The sequence below is a fragment of the Bidens hawaiensis genome, unplaced genomic scaffold (assembly GCF_021521415.1).
Source record: "Bidens hawaiensis isolate Kalapana, Puna unplaced genomic scaffold, B.hawaiensis_p1.1 tig00014284_1, whole genome shotgun sequence".
NCBI classification, from domain to species: Eukaryota; Viridiplantae; Streptophyta; class Magnoliopsida; order Asterales; family Asteraceae; genus Bidens; species Bidens hawaiensis.
The window spans coordinates 16,352-24,238 of NW_027492229.1; the positions used below are offsets into that span (position 1 = coordinate 16,352).

Genomic DNA, 7,887 nt, shown 5'->3' on the forward strand with positions numbered 1-7,887 from the left:
TTAATGAGATATTTGAATCCTTGAAAATTATTGAAGGATTATATCTTTGAAAATTCACCAAATGTGAATCATAAATACGTTGATCATATATAAAGAAATATATGTTACTATTGTAAATGAATTTTAACAAATCTTAAGAGATTCATTAAAATATACTACAATATTGATGGATATGTAGATTTTCTACCACCATCCATGTAGTTTAACTATGTGAGAGTGTCGTCTTTCATATTGGGAGAGTGTCTAAAAAATTGGTTTTAAGAAGCAAATGTGAATTCCAAGAGTTTAAGTGTCAATCCAACTGACTTTATCTCAACTTTATAGTGACTGTAGATAAGTAACATTCATCTCGTTGGTGATGAATATATTCACCAGAATTATTTGGATTAACACTTGTGTTTAAATATATAAGTCAATGGTGAAGTCTTAAAGATTAAAGTCAAAAGAGTTATTTTGCTTAAATGAATGATGAAGTTATTTATGTGCTACATGCACTAACTTGCAAAACTTTCCAAAGGACTAACATTTTGGGATTGTGAAAAAGTATCATAACTTTGTATAAGCTAAGGGGTGAATGTTTCAAAGTGATATTGTAATAATATTATGGCTGTGAAGAATCAGAATGATGCATCTTTTGTTCACATGCTAAAGTATTGTAGTCTAAAGCATGCTAGACTAGTACTTGTTAACTATAGTGCTTTGCAAAGACTAGTTAACGTGAAACATTCAAAAGATACACAAACACATGAATGAATTTCTGTATAGACAAATTTGAAGTGGGTTTTCATTCAATATAAGGAAATAATAAAACTTATGAGGATCTTAAAAAGACCTTAACTTTCTAGGTTTGCCTTAGAGGGTGATTTAGAATCCTTCTAAGTTGGTGATGTTTGATAACAAACTTATAAAAAGTGTTACTTTATTAGTAAGCATTGTTGAACTCATTGATACAAAGACGTAGTCTTGTTTAAATCATGAGTTTCAAGTTATCTTCATAAGTGAAGTTAAACAAACTATATCAAAATGCAAGAAATGTGGGGGGAAGCCATTTAATAAACTACCCTTTAGAAGTATATAGAAATGGTAATTGATAAACTACCCTCTAGGGCGCTAACGGTTTCAATGGCAATGTGCATATGCATTGGCCATGTTAGCTTTCTTGGACTTGTTTTATCCTCATGGAGCTGATCAGCAACTGTGCCATTGGGAATGTACTCATAAACAAGGAGAAGCTCATGGCTCTACCAAGAGGTGCATCCGTAGAGAACAATGAGGTTTGGATGTCGTAATCTGGTAAAGATTTCAACATCATTTATGAACTATTGGACTTGCTTGTAGTGTCTGTTTAGTCTCTTCAGTGCAAATTCTTGCCCGTCTTGGAGTTCACCTTGCTTAAAAAGAGAGAAAATAAACAATCAATTTGAAGAATTCCAAGGAAACCTAATCTAATCATTTCTCTAATCATGATAGAGAAAATTACAATATCTCCAAACATAACTATCACCAAACGGAGCGTGCTATCGTGACGCTCGATTAGTGTTGTAATAAGCATGTTAAGTTCTCACCATAGTAAATAGCTCCAATACCACCATCCCCTAGTTTGTTAGAAGGGACAAAATTTCGGGTGGCATGCTCAAGCTCCGAGTATGAGAAAACAGAGACACGACAGACTAGACTTCCTTTTTCAAGGTTGGGAGATTTGGTTTTTGATGTGACATAAGAAAAAGGATTTCTCTTACTGCAACAACGTATTATAAAAATGCTAGAGGAGAGGATGAAGAGGAAGGATGATCTGGCCAGAACTAGAAAAAAAAATTAAAGTCTTTAGATATATATTCAAAAGTTGTTACCTAGATCTACTACACCTTACGTGTAAAATATGGGTTTTTTCTAAAGGTGGGGGTCTCGATGGAGTAGTCTCTCTGCTTTGGAATAGAGGTAAGGTAAAGTTTTATGGATCAAGAGTATTTGTTTTTGTATTAGAAAAAAAGGTTGCAGAATACATATAATGAAGAAACCTATTTATCAACAAGAAGGTAAATAACTAATCTGGCATAAAATAAGGGGGAGAATGATCTGCCAATAATAGTCACATAATAGCCAAAAATGAAATATCTCCTTTAATATAGAATATCTCTTTTACTCCCCCTCAAATTGGAGCATTAAGGTCATAAATACCCAACTTGTTGATTAGAGTGCGAAATTGTTGTGTTCCAAGAGCTTTGGTGGAACATCCACAATTTGTTTCTTCATGTTAATGTGCATAATGCGTATAGGCTGAATTTCTTTTGAATCTACTCTTTCTCGTACTAAATAGCAATCCATTTCCACATGTTTGGTTGGTTCGTGGAAAACAGGATTATTTGCGATACGACATGTAGCTTGATTGTCAAAAAATAAAGGTTTTGGCGCATCAAGAGGGGTGTGGGGTGTGCCTAGTTCTTTGAGAAGCCATCTCATCCAAAGTATTTTGATAACAATACCTGCCATGGCATGATACTTCGCTTCGGCGGGTGAACGGAAAACAACGGATTGTTTCTTTGATTTCCATGAGATAGGTGCACCTCCCAAAAGTAGTAAATATCCGGTTCTCAACCTCCTCGTAAACTGGCAACCGAGCCAATCCGAGTCGAAGTAGGCGGTGAGGTTCATAACTCCTACCTTTGGTAGGAGGATGCCTTGACCCGGAGTTTCCTTAAGATAACGCAAAACCCGTGCTAGCGCATCCGTATGGCTTTGTCTTGGATCACTAACAAACTGGTTTAGTGCATTAACAACATAGGTGATATCAGGTCTCGTGGCTTGAAGATCATAAATCTCCCCACAAGTTTCGATATTGGTTAGCATCTACACGGTGTTCCTCTTCATATTTTGTTAACTTTAGGTTTGGTTCCATGGGAAATGAACTAGGCCGACATCCTTGCATGCCAGAATCTTCTAAGATGTCAAGGGTGTACTTCCTTTGGCTTAATACTAATCCAACTTTTGTACGAGCCATATCAATGCCCAAAAAGTATTTTAGAGGGCCAAGATCTTTAATTTTAAATTCCTTGTCTAGGTAGTGTTTGGTTTGTTGTATTTTATTAATGTTGTTTCCCACAATGATGTCGTCATCAATGTAAATGAGTGCCACGGCATAAGCGTCACCTTTATTGTATATGAAGAGGGAATGATCGACATTGGATTGTTTGAACACTATTTTGTAAAGAACGCCCGCAAATTTGTGACACCAGTTTCTCAAAGCTTGTTTTAGACCATAGAGGGATTTCTTTAGGTTGCATACTTTTGTTACTTCCCCATTATTAAAACCTTGAGGCATCTAAACGCCCTTATGTAAATCACCATGGAGAAATGCATTATTCATGTCAAGTTGTTGAATGGTCCAACCTCTTTTTGTGGCAATGGCGAGGAGACTTCTTACGGTCATCAACTGGCGTGAACATGTCATGAAAATACGTACCTTCATATGTGTGAATCCCTTTACAATGAGTCGCACATTGTATTTCTTTATTTCACCATTTGGTTTATACTTTATTTTATAAACCCATTTTGAATCGATGACACGTTTTCCGTTGGTAATTCTTCAAGAGTCCATGTTCCATTTTCTTCAAGAGCTTGTGTCTCCGTTTTCATAGCCTCTCTCCATTTTCCACCCTGCACAGCTTGACCAAATTGTTTTGGCTCGTCGTTTGAACTGATGGCTGCTAGAAAGTCCTTATGAGAGTTAGAAAATTTATCATATGTAACACAATTAGCTTAAGGGTGTATCGTTGAGGACTCATGATTGGTGATGGGTTGTGCGTGGTCTATAGATGGGGGAAGCTTGACAATATAATCTTCGAGATGCTTTGGTGATGACTTTTGTCTTTGAGCGCTGGTCGGTTCTATTTGTCAACATTTTCATTTTTGTCTCCTTGTATAAATTGACCAATATTTTCAGAAGGTGTTGTTCGGGCTTCTGGATGGGATTTGATGTTTGGGCTTCTGCAATGGTGTGGGGCACTTGGGCTTCTAATTCATTGAAAAGTGGTTGAACAGAAGGTGAAGGGCAATCAATAGGCTTTTGGTGTAAGGAACAACCAGTTGTTGGGATTTCATTTGTGGGATCTTGGGCACTAAATGAATTATTAGGGTTTTGAACCGAGGAGCTCTCTGTTTCTTATATTTCATTTGCCATATATTTTCTAAAATAGTCATTTTAAAAATTTTCTAGCTTGTCATTTTTATCAAAGTTTTCAGTGGTGGCGAAAGGAAATATGTCTTCTACAAATTTCACATCCTGTGATATGATAATTTTATCATGCTTTAGATCATATATTTTATAGCCTTTTGTTCCACGAGGATAACCTAAAAATACACCCCGTCTCCCCCTCACCGCAAATTTATCTTCCTTGTTTTCGGTGCTCCTATAGTAGGCAAGACAACCAAAAACCTTCAGATGATCAAAATCGGGTTTTTGATCATTTATGATTTTGTATGGAGTTTGGTTATTAATCTCCTTGGAGGGAATGCGATTTATGATATAAGTGGCGGTTAAAGCGCGTCCTCCCCAAAATCTCGTGGGCATATTTGCTTCAAACTTGAGGGCGCATGCCATTTCAAGCATATGCTTGCACTCAACCACCCCATTTTGTTGGAGTGTGTGTGGGCAAGTAGTTTCCAACACAATCCCCTCTTTAGCATAAAAATCATGCATAAGATTTGATATAAATTCACCCCCATTATCGCACCTTATTCTTTTAATATTTCTTTCAAATTGTGTTTTTACCATCTTGTGGAAATCTATCAAACATTTACTTGCGTCATGTTTATGTTTTAAAAGAAAAAACCCAAAGGACTCGACTATAATCGTCTACTATGGTTAAGAAATAGTTAGATTGTGTAAAATAGGGCGTATGATATCTTCCCCATATATCACAATGTAATAAGTCAAAACAAGCATTTGTTTTAATAGAACTAACCGAAAAAGGCAATCTTTTATGTTTAGCTTTCGAACAAGAATCACAAACCAAGTTCTTAGACTTTATTGAAATGCTTTTGAGAAAATCAACATGGGATAGGTTGGAATGTGAGACATAACCCAAAAGCTTATGCAATACATCAACTCTAGACATCATTACTCGTTTCTTCCTATCAACCATCCCCATCTGATAAAGACCATCACTTCATTTACCCACTCCAATCAATGTCCTCGAACGTAACCCCTTCATAACACAAATATCTGGAAAAATGTCACGACACATTGAAGGTCTCTTGATAGTTTTCCAACTGATAATAGGTTGCAATTAAAATTAGGAACATATAAAATTCCTTTTAATTTGGTTCCACTAGGCAAAATTTGGTCTCCTCTTCCTTCAACAGAGACACACTCACCATTTGGAATAGTAACAGGTTGTTCATGAGAGCTTCTAAAATGATTTTCAAGAATTAAAGACTCATAGGTTATATAATCGGTGGCACCCGAGTCTATAACCCATTTATTACCTCGATCTGGTTTACCTGTCATGTTGGCCACCGGTGGTGCGACGTCTTTTGTCTCGTTGCTTTCCTTTGAAAACAAGTTTATAAACTATTGGTATTGATCATTTGTAAGCCCTTGTATAGAGGTTGATTTTATTTCAACACATGCAACTTTTGGGTTGGTTTTATCACGTTTTCCCTTTCCCGGCCACCGATCTGGGTATCCGATTCGCTTAAAACAACCATCTTTATTATGTCTGTCTTTTCCACAAAAATCACAATGTTCCAATCGATATCCAGCATTGCATCTTCCTTCCTTTAGTCCGAATCTGCTAGCTTGATGACCTGAACTTCCCTCTCGCATACTTGGAAAAGAGGCATGGAATGGTAGCATCTGTAACATGTCTGTTTGCAGCAGCAATTATCTGTTGTTATTCGTCATCAAAAGTGAGATGATATGCACCGTTGAGGGATGGAGTCGGTTTCATGGTGAGAATTGTGTTCTTATGGTAGCAAACTCGCTATCAAGTCCGTGTAAAAACTCGTAAAGTTTTTCCTTTTCTTTCAGATCTGACAAACATTTACCAATATTGCAGGTACATCCGTTGCACGAACACGTTGGAATTGGTAGACTGGTTGGAATCTCATCCCACAATACCCTTAGTTTAGTGAAATAGGCTGAGATTGACGCCCCATCCAGTCAAATGTTAATGAGGTTTTGTTTAATTTCATATGCTCGATGAGCACTTTCCTTCCCAAAACTTTCCTTCAAATCAGATCTATTTCTTCCGTCGTGCTCGCATATTTTACACTATTTCTGATTTCTTTTTCCATGGATGCGTGTAGCCATCCTTTAATCATGGAATCAAACCTCATCCAAGGCATGTACTCGGTTGATGTTGGTTCTGGTTTCTTCATGCTACCATCGATGATTCCACTTTGTTATTAGCAAACAAAAGATTCATTATTTCTTGAGCCCAATCGATGTAGATGTTGTCGGTGAGAGCGACGTTAACATGGATTTGCCTTGGATAATCGGAAGCGTGGATGTAATAAGGTCAGTTGTAGTCGATGACGTTCTCCTGGTTCCTCGGTTTTTCTGAGTCATCTCCAGCCATAGTGACAGACATTTGTTTAATTTTTCTAAGTCATCTCCAGCCATAGATCGGTTTCTTTTTTGTTCTAACACTGCTCTGATACTATAAAAGTTCTTATGGATCAAGAGTACTTGTTTTTGTATTAGAAAAAAGGTTGCAAGATCATATAATGAAGAAACCTATTTATCAACCAGAAGGTAAACAACTAATCCGGCAGAAAATAAGGAGGAGAATGATCTACCAATAATAGTCACATAATAGCTAAAAATAAAATATCTCCTTTTATATAGAATATCTCTTTTATAAGGTTTGTCACAGTCTCACCCTCCATAAACCCTATAATTAGATTTTGTTTTAAGTGAACTTTTAATGGGTATGTTTGATTAGATATAATTTCAAAAGCGTGCATGTCGCGTGCAAACAGGGAGTAAAGATATTTATTAACAAGTATCAATTTTATGGTTGGTTTTTCTACAACCAAACAACTAATATATAAGTACTATGATTTAGGATAGGATAATAAGAGGAAAATATATAAGATGTGAATACCATTTTTAGCGTCTCAACAGAGAAAATAGCCATTGTTAGTGTAACACTGTCCGCCTTTTCCGTGAAACTCTTCACTTGAAGGTGCCACCTTGAACAAAATAGTGAATCCGGAAGAGAGAAGAGAAGATAAGTGGTTTCATCTGGTTTTCCATGATAAAAATGCCATCGCTTCTTGACTAGTAACCGTATTACCTGACATGGCATGCATGTGGGAGATCGTTTGGAACTGTTCCATTACTAATCAAATACTTCTAGTAGAAATTGTGATCTTTTCAAATGTTGTAGCTACATATAATTATGATGGTGGAAATACGCATGAATGTGTTGAGAAAAACCGAGATTGTTTGGACATTTGAAAAGAGTGATGAATGGATCTATTGAGAAGGAATACAAAAGAGGATTTGGAGAAGTGAAACTATCCATAAGCGCCTGATGTAGATGTCGTGTTCTAATAAAAAAAGTATTTAGTAGACTTAAATACCTATAACTAGTACGGGTAAGTAAGGTTGTCTCTACAGGAAATCAGTGGAAAGTGCTACTATAGTTCATTGTTAACTAATTAATTAAACTAGGCGGACAAACGATGTCAAGCGGTTTGGAAATTAATTTGGTTGTAAAACAATTTAAGAAAACCGTGACAACACTTCAGGTTTGGGATATGCAATAAACTGATTGATGATAATTATACCAATTGGGAAATCACATAGACATGATTCGTTTATTGGAATAGATAGATGATTACTAGACACAACTGTTTGGTTATGATGATTCACAGAACTCA

At 36.3% G+C, this 7,887-nt stretch overlaps 1 pseudogene; it reads right to left on the bottom strand.

The window, feature by feature from the left end:
* Positions 1–2,190: 2,190 nt before the first annotated feature.
* On the bottom strand, positions 2,191–2,847 carry LOC143546184 (secreted RxLR effector protein 161 pseudogene; annotated as a pseudogene).
* Positions 2,848–7,887: the final 5,040 nt, after the last annotated feature.